The sequence below is a fragment of the Eubalaena glacialis genome, chromosome 4 (genome assembly GCF_028564815.1).
Source record: "Eubalaena glacialis isolate mEubGla1 chromosome 4, mEubGla1.1.hap2.+ XY, whole genome shotgun sequence".
In the NCBI taxonomy this organism is placed as follows: Eukaryota; Metazoa; Chordata; class Mammalia; order Artiodactyla; family Balaenidae; genus Eubalaena; species Eubalaena glacialis.
In genome coordinates this window covers 94,397,596-94,412,005 of record NC_083719.1, presented here as the reverse complement: position 1 = coordinate 94,412,005, position 14,410 = coordinate 94,397,596, and positions in this window count along the sequence as shown.

Genomic DNA, 14,410 nt, shown 5'->3' with positions numbered 1-14,410 from the left:
TATTGCCTTCTGTATTCCATTGTTTTTGATGAGAAGTCAGTCTTCATTCTTATCATTGCTTTTTGGGTAATGTGTCTTTTTTTTCTGAATGCCTTTAAGATTTTCTTTTTATCTTTGATTTTCAGGTTGAATATGATGTACCTAATTGTGGTTTTCTTAATATTTATCCTTTGAATTTTCTGAACTTCTAGGATCTGTGTGTTTGCTTTCTTTCATCAGTTTTGGAAAATTGTTAAACAGTATCTCTTCAAAAAGTCTTCTGATCTATTTTCTTCTCCTTCAGTGCTTCATTAACACAAATTTATTGTTCTGTATATCTCTGATGTTTATTTTTAAAACTCTTTTCCCATTTGTGTTTTAGATTGAATAATTTCTACTGAACTGTCTTCAAATTCAATGACTTCTCCCTGTGCTATATCCACTATGCATGTAAACCCATAAAAATAATTCATCTCAGAATTCCCATTTGGCCCTTTTGTATAGTTTTCATTTTCTGTTGAAGTTACCTATCTGCTCATGCATGTCATCTACACTTTGAACTAGACTCTATAACATTCATATTTATTTTAAAGTGTCTGGTTTGATACACCAGATTATTCTAGATCTGGTCCTCTTGACTCTTTTCTCTCTTGATGATGGGCTACATTGTCTTGTTCTTCACATGTCTCATAATTTTTGAGTAAATGCAAAACATTGTGAATAAAAGAATAGCAGAGATTTAAGTGGTTAGAGATTTATATCTACACCCTGTTGTTGTTTAGATTGTGTGCCCCCAAAAGATATGGTGAAGTCCTAATTTCTGGTCTCTGAGAATGTGACCTTATTTGGAAATAGGGTCTTTGCAGATGTAATCAAATTAAGATGAAGTCTTACTGGAATAGGGTGGGATTTAATTCCAGTTATTAATGTTCCTATAAGAAGAGGGAGATTCATAAACAGAGAGACATAGTGAAGAAGGCCATATGAAGACAGAGGCAGAGACTGGAGTTATCCTGCTACAAAATAAGAAATGCTGAGGATTGCCAGCAACCACCAGATGCTAAAAGAGATGAGAAAATGTTCTTCCCTAGAGCCTTCAGAAGGAGTCTGGCCCTGCCAATATTCTGATTTCAGACCTCTAGCCGCTAGAACTGTGAGAGAATAAATTTCTGTTGTTTAAGTCACCCAGTTTGTTGTAATTAGTACAGTAGCCCAAGGAAACAAATACAGGCCTAGCAAAGAGCATGCTGCTGCTGCTGTGAGTCTGTTATATTGTGTTAAGCCAATTTAATCTATAGTTAAACTGGGTCTAGTATATGCTGGGCTTTTCTTTTTAGTTAGATTGAATTTATCACAGGTTTAAAATTACAGTTGACCCTTGAACAACATGAGTTTGAACTGTGCAGGTCCACTTATACATCAATTTTTAAAAATAAATACATACTACTGTACTACACAATCCAGAGTTGGTTGACCCCATGGATGCAGGACTGTGTATATGGAGGGCTGACTGTAAAGTTATACACAGATTTTTGACTGTGCAGAGGGTTGGCACCCCTAACCCCTGTGCTGTTTGAGGGCCAGCTGTAATTGAGTATGTTATCAGAACCTTTCTTTCATCAGGACTTGGAATCTGATTGCCTGAAAGAATATCTTATCTCTCCTGCTCTCCTCCAGTCCTTGACTGTTGTTGTTTGGTACTCATTACAAGGCATGGAGTACCTGTGGGGTGTACTTTGTTTCTCCTTCCTTGCCCTCATATATCAGTAAGCCCTTGATAGCCTGTGACTCAGGGAGAGTTTATCTCAGTGCTCATGCTCTGTCCACAATCATTCTTGTGAACAGTTGATGAAGAACTTGGGTAAGAGTTGGCAGGTAAGTGCATACTAAACCAGCATACCAATCCAAACTTGTCTTGTAAAAACATGTTAAAACTTTGGCTGTTTTCTTTTACCATGCCTATGGTAGATTTCTTTGCTTTCTGGTGTTCTGCCAAAGATAAAAGCAGCTGTTGATCTATTTCTTCCTAAAAAGGACTTGATGTTTCTTGGATTTTAAGCCAATAGATTTCCTTGTGACCTTTACTTTCTTAAGAGTTTTTAAAATAATGATTTTTATAAGTTATATAGCTTATTCTCACTGTTTGGGACTGCATCAGAGGTCCCAGAGATCAACACAAGTTTGGTGATTCACTGGAAAGCCTCATAAGATTCAGAAGTTGTTATATAATTTCTGGTTACAGTTTTTTGCAGCAAAAGAATACAAAGCAAAATCACCGAAAGGAAAAAGCACAAGTCCTCTGAAGGGGAGTTGCACAGGATGTGCTTAGTTTCTCCAGCAACTGAGAGTAACACATGCAAAATGGAAGCTGGCCTGAGCCTATGTGCCCAGGGTTTTTATCAGAGGTCACTAACATAGACATACAGTGTCTTCATGACTAATTGCAGTTACTGAACTGGTGTACTCCAGGCCCCCAGAAGGAAAGCTGGTGTTTATCACAAATCAGAGTGTTTGCACAAACTATCTAGACAAATTGTTTCAAAGTCCTGAGTGAGCAAAATATTTTTATCAGAACATTTCAAGATGCCAATTCTCAGAAACCACCTAAGAGTCAGTCATGAAACAGGCACTGCTTGGGAGTATGCAAGTTTGAGCAGCTCAGACCTATTGTATTAACTCCTGAAGTGAGAGAAACCCCAAAGGAAATTCCAGGATGCAAGTGAATTTCTCTAGTTATTTTCTATATTCTAAGCAGAATGAAAGCCTCAGTAATAAAATAAAATAAAATAATAATAAATAAAATAAGATAAAAGTTCAGTTTCATTAGATTTATTCCTAGGATAGTAATGTTAGGATATTACGAGGAATTGGCTACCACAGTTATGGAGGCTGTTAAGTTCTACACTCTGCCATCTGCAAGCTGGAGACCCAAGAAAGTCAGTGATGTAATTTAAATCCAAAGTAAAGAAGTTCAAGCCAAAGGTCTGAGAACCAGTGAAGTTAATGGTGTAAATCCCAGTCTGAGGGCAGGAGAAGATGAGTTCCAGCTCAAGCAATGAGTCAGAAAAAAAAAAGTGAGGGCAAATTCCTCCATCCCCTGCCTTTTGTTATATTCAGGCCCAAAATGAATTGGATGATGCTCACCCACATTGTGGAGGGCAGTCTTCTTTACTGAGTCCACCAGTTCAAATAATAATCTCATCCAGAAACACCCTCACAGACACACCCAGAAATCTGGGCATCCCATGGCCAGTCAAGTTGATATGTAAAATTAACCATCACAATATTTTATAATTTTTCCCTGTTATGTAAATAATATTATTTTATAAATTTTATTTTCTAATTGTTGCTAGTTCATAGAAATATAATGATTTCAAAATTTTAACCTCGAATTCAGCAATGTTTTCTAAATTTAGTTATTAATTTTAAATTCCAATAACTCATCTATAGGTTCTTTGGGATTTTCTATGAATACAATCATATTATCTGCAAATAAGGACTTTTTTCTTCCATTTAAATCCTTTGAATTTTTTTTTTTTTTTTTGCTTTGTTGCACTGGTCAGAACACTTCAATATAGTGTTCATTAGCAGTTGTCAAAACACTTGTCATTGCCTCATTTATAATTTTACAGAAAAAGCTTTCAGTATTTCAGTATGAAGTATAATGCTTGCTAAAAGACTTCCTCCTTCCTTTCTTTCCAACTCCTTCTGTCAAACTAAGAAAATTATTTTTTATTTTTAGCTTGTTAAAGCTTTTTCCATGAATGTTTGTAGAATTTTATCAAATGTCTTTTATGCATTGCTTCAAAAGATCATATTTTTTTCTTCTGTTAATGTGGTTACATACATTGATATCGATTGTTGTTCCTGATTTTCATTTCATAATACTTTGTTGAGGATTTTTGTGTCTGTATTTATAAGTGATACTGTTTTTTAACTTTACTTTCTTGTAGTATCTTTGTTAGTTTTGATATCACATTTATCATATCCCAGTAGAACAAATTGGAAATGGTTCTCTTTCTTTTTACTCTGAGAGGGTTTGAATTAGATCCTAACTATTTATTTTATAAAAATATTAATTTCCTAGAGCTCCCATAACAAATGACCACAAAATGGGAGGCTTAAAACAACAGAAATTATTCTCTCACAGTTTGGAGGCCAGAAACAAATTAAGGTTGGCAAGACCATGCTTTCTCTGAAGGCCGTAGGAGAGGATTCTTCCTTGCCTCTTCCTACCTCCTGGGGTTGCTAGTAATCTTTGGCATTCCTTGACTTAGAGAAACATTACTCCAATCTCTGCCTGCATTGTCACATGGCAATCTCTGTGTGTCTGGGTCTCTTCTCTTCTTCTTATAAAGATACCAGTCATATTTAATTTAGGGCCCACCCTAATCCAGTATAATCTGATCTTAACTAATTACATATACAATGACCCTATTTCCTAATAAGGTCACATTCTAAGGCTCTGGGTGGACACAAATTTTGGAGGGATACTTTTCAACCTAGTACAATAAATATTGTGAGGAATTCACACTTGAAACCATCTGGGCCAAGAGTTTCTTTATGGGAAAGTCTTTATTATGAGTTCAAATTATTTAATTAAAATTTTCAGATTTTTTTTTTTTGTTTCAGTTTTGGTAAGTAGTATTTTTTTTTTTAACATCTTTATTGGAGTATAATTGCTTTACAATGGTGTGTTAGTTTCTGCTTTATAACAAAGTGAATCAGTTATACATATACATGTGTTCCCATATCTCTTCCCTCTTGGGTCTCCCTCCCTCCCACCCTCCCTATCCCACCCCTCTAGGTGGTCACAAAGCACTGAGCTGATCTCCCTGTGCTATGCGGCTGCTTCCCACTAGCTATCTATTTTACGTTTGGTAGTGTATATATGCCCATGCCACTCTCTCACTTTGTCACAGCTTACCCCTCCCACTCCCTATATCCTCAAGTCCATTCTCTAGTAGGTCTGTGTCTTTGTTCCTGTCTTGCCCCTAGGTTCTTCATGACTTTTTTTTCTTTTTTTCTTCGAGTCCATATACATGTGTTAGCATACGGTATTTGTTTTTCTCTTTCTGACTTACTTCACTCTGTATGACAGACTCTAGGTCCATCCACCTCACTACAAATAATTCAATTTCATTTCTTTTTATGGCTGAGTAATATTCCATTGTATATATGTGCCACATCTTCTTTATCCATTCATCTGTTGATGGACACTTAGGTTGCTTCCATGTCCTGGCTATTGTAAATAGAGCTGCAATGAACATTGTGGTACATGACTCTTTGAATTATGGTTTTCTCAGGGTATATGCCCAGTAGTGGGATTGCTGGGTTGTATGGTAGTTCTATTTTTAGTTTTTTAAGGAACCTCCATACTGTTCTCCATAGTGGCTGTATCAATTTACATTCCCACCAACAGTGCAAGAGGGTTCCCTTTTCTCCACACCCTCTCCAGCATTTATTGTTTGTAGATTTTTTGATGATGGCCATTCTGACTGGTGTGAGATGATATATCATTGTAGTTTTGATCTGCATTTCTCTAATGATTAATGATGTTGAGCATTCTGTCATGTGTTTGTTGGCAATCTGTATATCTTCTTTGGAGAAATGTCTATTTAGGTCTTCTGCCCATTTTTGGATTGGGTTGTTTGTTTTTTTGATATTGAGCTGCATGAGCTGTTGTAAATTTTGGAGATTAATCCTTTGTCAGTTGCTTCATTTGAAAATATTTTCTCCCATTCTGAGGGTTGTCTTTTGGTCTTGTTTATGGTTTCCTTTGCTGTGCAAAAGCTTTTAAATTTCATTAGGTCCCATTTGTTTATTTTTGTTTTTATTTCCATTTCTCTAGGAGGTGGGTCAAAAAGGATCTTGCTGTGATTTACGTCATAGAGTGTTCTGCCTATGTTTTCCTCTAAGAGTTTGATAGTGTCTGACCTTACATTTAGGTCTTTAATCCATTTTGAGTTTATTTTTGTGTATGGTGTTAGGAAGTGTTACGTGTAGCTGTCCAGTTTTCCCAGCACCACTTATTGAAGAGGCTGTGTCTTCTCCATTGTATATTCTTGCCTCCTTTATCAAAGATAAGGTGACCATATGTGCATGGGCTTATCTCTGGGCTTTCTATCCTGTTCCATTGATCTATATTTCTGTTTTTGTGCCAGTACCATGCTGTCTTGATTACTGTAGCTTTGTAGTATAGTCTGAAGTCAGGGAGCATGTTTCCTCCAGCTCCATTTTTCTTTCTCAAGATTGCTTTGGCTGTTCGGGGTCTTTTGCGTTCCCATACAAATTGTGAAATTTTTTGTTCTAGTTCTGTGAAAAATGCCAGTGCTGGTTTGATAGGGATTGCATTGAATCTGTAGATTGCTTTGGGTAGTAGAGTCATTTTCACAATGTTGATTCTTCCAATCCAAGAACATGGTATATATCTCCATCTCTTTGTATCATCTTTAATTTCTTTCATCAGTGTCTTATAATTTTCTGCATACAGGTCTTTTGTCTCCTTAGGTAGGTTTATTCCTAGATATTTTATTCTTTTTGTTGCAATGGTAAATGGGAGTGTTTTCTTAATTTCACTTTCAGAATTTTCATCATTACTGTATAGGAATGCTAGAGATTGGTAAGTAGTATTTTAACAGGGTTTGTCTATTTTATTTAAATTTTCCATTTATTTTATTTAAATTTTCCATTTTTGGTATAAAGTTCAATATATTCTTCTATGATCTTAATATCTATGTAGGATCTGTAGTGATTTTTTTTTTCTCTCTTTTTTTCTTGACTAGTCTTGCTAGGGGTTTATCAATTTTCTTAACCTTTGCAAAGAACCAACTTTTAACAGTGTCAAATTTTTCTACTGTAAGTTTTCAGTTTAATTAATTTCTGTTCTTTATTATTTCATCCCTTTTATTTTGTTTCAGTGTAATTTGCCATTCCTTTTCTAGCTTCTTGAGATAATTGGTTTTCAATTCTTCTTCTTTTTGGATATGTGCATTTAAGACTGTGTCTTTTCCTCTAAGCAGATCTTTAGTTGAATCCCACAAATTTTCATGATCGTTCAGTTCAAAATATTTCATAACTTTTACTGTCTTTTTTTTTTGATTCATTGGTTATTTAGGAGTGTAATGGATAATTGTAAATATTTTGGAATTTTCTAGTTACCTTCCTGTTACTGATTTCTAGCTTAATTGTCAGAGAACAAGTTCAAAATAATTTCAGTGCTTTGAAATTTGCTGAAACTTGTCTTATGGACCAGCAAATTGTCTATCTTATTAAATATTATAGTTGTGCTTTAAACAGATATGTATTCTACAGCAGTTAAACAAAGAATTTTATCTATTTCAATTATGTTAAGTTTGTTAATTATGTTTAAAAAGTCTTCTATATCAACTACACCTCAGTAAAAAATAGAAATAAATACAGTAAAATAAAAACTAGTTTGGGGACATATTAAAAAAGTTTTCTACATATCTACTGATATTTTGTCTATTTTAAAAATGTTATCAGAGAGGTTATTAAAATCTCTAACTATAATTGGAATTGTTACCTTTTCCTTTAGGATTGATCAATATTATTTTTTATTTAGTTATTTTTTTAGAGAGGTTTAAAAAATAAAAATTATTTATTTAGGTTGTGCTAGGTCTTAGTTACAGCACATGGGATCTTTGTTGTGGCATGTGGGATCTTTTAGTTGTGGCATGTGAACTCTCAGTTGTGGCATGCATGTGGGATCTAGTTCCCCAACTAGGGATTGAACCCAGGACCCCTGCATTTGGAGCATGGGGTCTTACCCACTGGACCACCAGGGAAGTCCCTGGGTTGAGCAATTTTATAATTATAAAATATCCCTCTCAACCTCAAGTAAAACTTTAAATCTACTTTGTCTGGTATTTATATCACCCCATTGGCCTTCTTTCTGTTAGTGTTTTCATTAAATAGTTTTCCATTCTTTTACATTTTTTTCTTTTTTTCTTTTTGTTGTTCTTACCTTTAACATGTGTCTCTTGGAAACAACAGGTAGTGGTTCTTGGCTTTTTCTTCAATTTACCAATCTTTATCTTTTAATTCAAGTATTTGGTTTGTTTATTATTAATGTAAATACTTAGAATCTTTTTGTACACTATTAAATATTTTCAGTATCAGTTGTAATTGAGTATTTCTTTTTTATTCAATTTAAAAATTTCATTGCTTTTATTTTCCCATGCTGCCAGTTAGCTTATAAGCTATAACCCTAGTAAGCAGGATATCTTTTTTTTACTTCTTATAATTTATCAATTTTTACTGTTATAAACATGATTGTTATGAATGTTATATAAAAACTTGAAGTAAATTTTTCTGGAGAATAATCTTGAAAAATTATCACTGGGATTTAGATTGAACTTGCATTGAATTTATGAATAATTTGGGAAGCAGTGGCATTTCAAAGATACTGAATCCTATCATTCACGGGATTTTGTTTTATGTGCTTTTCTAATATTTTTCAGTTTCCTCTGTAACAGTCTTGCATATCATTTGTTCCTCTAATTCTTAGATATTTTGTGTCTTTTGGTAGAGTTGTAATAGGATATTTTATTATCCATAACTTTTAAAATTCCAATTATTCAATAAGACTAATTTTTTTATATATTGTGTATATTAATTATTTTCGTAGTCTTGTTTGATTTTGTATCCAGTTACCTTGATACACTCTCATAAATGCATTTGCCATTTCACTTCCCTGATGAAATAAGATAAACACAGTATAAATAAATTTTGTTCTCTGCTTCTTTCTTTCCTCCTTTTCTTCTCTCCCCCTGCCCCCCTCTCTCTCTTATAAAAATCAGTAGGATGAACATGTTTATGCATATAGTTTTACCATATCTTGGATTATATCCTTAGGATAGATTTCCAGAAGTGTCATAGCTGAGTTAAAGGAAATCAACTTTTTATGGCTTTTGAAATATATTGCCAAATTGTCTTCCCAAGGGCAAAATCCTTAAATCTTGAGATTGCAATTCCTCCAACTGGTGTATTCGCCACCAGTGCATCCTTCTTTTCCTGACACTCAGTCTTTAGTCTGTGTAGACTCTGAGTTTTTCTTTGACCACTGTTTCAGCTACCCAACCTCTTCTCATTGAACTTTGTTGTTCTCCAGACCAAATATGAGACTCTGAATGGTGACCAGCCTGACGACACAGGAAATGTGTAGAGTTTGGAATCATACAGATCTGGGTTCAAATCTCAACTCCATCATTTCTTGGCTCTGTTATCTTGAGCAAGTTATTTAACTTCTCTGATCCTTGGTTTTCTTATCTGTAAAAAGGGGTACTACTGACTATCTCACAATATTGCTGTAGATTATTTGAGTCAATATGTGCAAGTGCCTCCCTAGGGCCTGAACGTCTATCAGGTTTTTCTAATGCTAGTGGAAGTTTAAAGCTTAAAGGAGATGTTCTGTTTTCTTTATTTTGTCAGTTATTGTTGTTATTGGCTTAGTGAACTATGCACATTTTAGATAAAATATACATAACTGTGTCCGTTATTGAAGAAGCACTACGGTAGAGGCCTGGCCCTTTTTTGTGGGATCTTAGCAGAAGATTTTGCTGAATTGACATTATTGATGGCTCTTGCCATCAACTGAACCAAATTAGCAAATGCATGTTTCTCTTTTTTAAATTGACTTATTTTTCTTTTATTATTGAGCTTTTAGTTTTTTAAAAAAACTTGTTATTTTTAGAGCAGTTTTAGGTTCACAGCAAAAATGAACAGGAAGTACAGAGATGGCCCACATACCTGTTGCCTCTGACATGCATAGCCTTCTCTGTTATTGAGATTCCCCCACCAGAGTTGTTCATTTGTTACAATTGATGAGCCTACACTGACACGTCATAATCACCCAAAGTCTATGGTGTACCTTAGGGTTCACTTTTGGTGTTGTATATTTTATGGGTTTGGACAAAGTATACTAATATGTATGTATCATTTTCATGTCATACAGAGTGTTTCCTGCCTTAAAAATCCTTTGTGCTCTGCCTAGTCATCCCTGTCCACTGGCACCACCTGCCCCAACCCCTGATAATCACTGATCTTTTTACTGTCTCCATAGTTTTCCCTATTATACAGTCCCATATAATTGATAATATTCCTTTTTCTGGATGTACCAGTTTATTCACCTACTGAAGGACAACTTGGTTGCTTTCAAGTCTTAGTAAATACCAAGAAGCATGATTACCAGTTCATATGGTAAGAGTGTGTTTAGTTTTATAGGAAATCACCCAACTATTTTCATTCCCACCAGCAATGAATGAGTTCCTTGCCAGCATTTTGCATTTTCAGTGTTCTGAATTTTGACTATTCTAATAGGTGTGCAGTGACATCTTATTGCTGTTTTAAGTTGCATTTTCCTGATGACATTTGATATGGTATATCTTTCTATATGCTTATTTGCCATCTGTATAACTAATTTCTTTGTTAAAGCATCTGTTGGCCGATTTTTTAGATCAAATTGTTCATCATCTTATTTTTGAGTCTTAATAGTTCTTTATAGATTTTGGACAACAGTCCTTTATCAGATGTGTCTTTTGTAAATATTTTCTCCCAGTCTGTGACTTGTCTTCTCATTTTCTTGACATTGTCTTTCACACAGCAGAAATTTTTAATTTAAATGAAGTCCAGCTTCTCGATTCTTTTATGGATTATGCCTTTGGTATTGTATTTGAAAAGTCATCACCATATCCTAGGTCATCTAGGTTTTAGAGAGCCCATAAAAAGATCTACATAAATACAGTCAACTGATCTTTGACGAAAGAGCAAAGTCAATACAATGGAGCAAAGACAGTCTTTTCAACAAATGGTCCTGGAACAACTAGACATCCACATGCCCCCCACCCCCCCCAAAAAAAATTTAGACACAGGCCTTATACCTTTCACAAAAATTAACTCAAAAAGGATCTTACTAAGTATAAAATGCATATTACTCTTGGGATAAAAACTCTAATCACTTATTTTCCCATAGTTATTGGCCCAGCATCCCTTTAGTGCTAATATTAGGTCTAAGTAACACAAAGTAGTTGCTGTTCTTATTAAAGTCCTTTGCTCAGATGTGGCTTCCACTCAGGCCTCTGTGTCCTTATCCATAAAAAAAAAGTTTACATAGAATTTAACTTGAAAGATGTCATCCTCTTTCTTCTTCCCCACTAGAGTCAAATCTGTCACCCTGGGCATAAATCACACATAGCTTCCTACTCCTAAATGTGAAATTCCACTCTTACAAGGACTCAGTGTAAATGACAAAGTAGATAAAGTGTTTTGTGCCATCTGAAACCAAGCTCATAAACCTACTGATTTTGGCAGGTTTCTCAGAATGTATAGATAGTAGGAAATTAATATCAATTTTTAAAAGGCATGTACTTTTGGAAAGTCATACCCAATAAAAACAACAAAAAAATTGAGTGGTTTATGAGTAATGACACTGGTGATACCAAGAAGAAAACAAGGTCCCCATATTGGAATAGCTCCTGTTTTATGAGAGAGACTGACCTGTAAACAGATCATTTCAATCCAGTGAAGTAAATGCTATGACAGAAGGATGTGTGATGTTTTATGAAATCACAGAGGAGGCTCACTAAATTAGCTTGATGTGAGTGGGAAGTAGTCATGGAAGGCTTTGTTTAGAACCACTGTTGGTCCATCATGAGTCAACTAGACATAGAGAGGAAATTTTTGACCCCATCATCAATGAGTTAGTCAACCAAGCAATCGACCAAAAAAAAAAAAAGAAATCAATATTATCCCATAAAACATTTTTTTAAGTTAGATGTTTTCAGGAGGGCAGACTTGTGTGTCTTTTCTGGCTATGATTGATAGGTGACAAGGGCCCAGATCTGTGAGTACCCATAACAAAGGATAAAGCACAGAGAGCAGAAAATTCCTGGGTAGAGGTTTTTTACCCCTGCTCAGTTTAGGTGCTTTTGTTTGCTGTGTGGCCTTCTGAACTTGGGACATCCTTTCCATATGGCTTATGATGACTACCTGCTTCTCTTTGCCTTAGCTGATTGTATCTGACCCTTCTGGTTATTCCTGAGTGCCAGTCCTGGCTCAGCAGACTCTCCTTGGCCCATTAACACACATATAGAGGTTTGACATGTATTCTTCTATACTTTTAGCCCTTCCTTTACTAACACATTCTAATATCCTCTTGTGGTTGTGTGTTTGTATGCGCATGTATATGAAATAAAGGATTTTAGAGTACATAGAGATCATAAGTATACTTTTTCATCAGAGTCTTCTAGACTTCAGAATATCCATCCTTAGAAACTTTCTCCTTGGCAGGTAATAGGTATACAGCCTGCCCTGGCTTGTGGACCAAGTGGCAATGAAGCCATAGTCCTTTCAGGGGTGATTTTTTGTGGCAGTAAAGTTCTGCCAAAAGTTCCTTTGCATTGCTAAAAATGAGGCATTTCCCTTTTGTTCTTCTAAATACATCAACTTTTTGGTTAGCTCAAGGACCCTTGAGTTTCTGCTTTTATGGTTTAAATGTAATACAAATCCCAGGTTTATTTCTACTACCAATGTTTTACCGGCTTTTCTTTTCACGGTACTTTTCAGACACTGGTCAGTAAAATCCATGACAAAGCTACCAGTGTAAAAGCCCTTTGAGTAACCCAAGAGTTGTTGCTAATTACATCGATTAATTTTCCAGCAGAAAAGAATGCCACAGCTTTGACAAGGAGCTGTACAGTTCTGAGAATTACCCACACAAAATTGCTAGCTAGTAAATATTCTTTCCAAGTCCATAGATGTAATTGATTTTGGGAAGGGTGAGTCACTGAGCAATGACAGCTTAAAATGAGAAATGAATTAGCTACAATGGTGAAGGCTGTGTCTACTATGGCCAAAGGAATCAGAGAATTAACAAGTTCCTCAATAAGAGATTTGCTTAGACTGCCTGATCGAGAAATTCTTGGCAGTAGTCAATCCGGCCATATGGGAATAGAGTGGTAAACAAGACCATAATAATCATGGAATTGATGATTCCATATCTTGCTATTGTAAATAATGCCTCTATGAACATTGGGATGCATATATCTTTTTGAATTAGTGTTTTTGTGTTCTTTGAATATATACCCAGGAGTAGCATTGCTGGACAATATAGTAGTTTTATTTTTAGTTTTTGAGGAACCTCTATATTGTGTCCCACAATGGCTGCACCAATTTACATTGCCCTTTTCTCTACATACTCACCAAAATTTATTATTTGTGGTCTTTTACATGATAGCCATTCTGACAGTTGTGAGGTGACAGCTCATTGTGATTTGGATTTGCAATTCTCTAATGATCAGTGATGTTGAGCATCTTTTCATGTGCTGTTAGCCATCTGTATGTCTTCTTTGAAAAATGTCTATTCAGGTTTTCTATCTATTTTTAATTAAGTTGTTTGTTTTTTTGATATTGAGTTGTATGAGCTCTTTATATATTTTGGATATTAACCTATTCTCAGTCATATCATTTTAAAATATTTTCTCTCATTCAGTCGGTTGCCTTTTCATTTTGTCAATGGTTTCTTTTGCTGACAAAATCTTTTAAGTTTAATTAGGTCCCATTTGCTTATTTTTGCTTTTGTTTCCTTTGCCTTAGGAAACAGAGCCAAAAAAAATATTGCTACTCTTTATGTCAAAGAGTGTTCTACTTATGTTTTCTTCTAGGAGTTTTATGGTTTCTGGTCTTAATTTAGGTCCTTAATCCATTTTGAGTTTATTTCTTTATATGATGTTAGAGAATGTTTTCATTTCATTCTTTTACACATAGCTATCCAGTTTTCCTAACACCACTTACTGAAGAGACTCTCTTTTCCTCATCAGATATTTTTGCCTCCTTTGTTTTAGATTAATTGACCCTATGTGCATGGGTTTATTTCTGGGCTCTCTATTCTGTTCCATCTATTTATGTGTCTTCTTTTTTTTTTTTGTACCAGTACCCCACTCCTTTTTTTACTGAAGTTTCGTAGTATAGTCTGAAGTCAGGGAGTGTGATACCTACAGCTCTGTTCTTTCTCAAGAGTGTTTTGGCATCTGTGTGTTTCCATACAAATTTTTTAATTATTTGTTCTAGTTCTGTGAAAAGTGCCATTGGTATTTTTTTTTATTTTATTTAATTAATTAATTTATTTATTTATGGCTGTGTTGGGTCCTCGCTTCTGTGCGAGGGCTTTCTCTAGTTGCGGCAAGCGGGGGCCACTCTTCATCGCGGTGCACGGGCCTCTCACCGTCGTGGCCTCTCTTGTTGTGGGGCACAGGCTCCAGACGCGCAGGCTCAGTAGTTGTGGCTCATGGGCCTAGCCGCTCCGCGGCATGTGGGATCTTCCCAGACCAGGGCTCGAACCCGTGTCCCCTGCATTGGCAGGCAGATTCTCAACCACTGCGCCACCAGGGAAGCCCTGCCATTGGTATTTTGA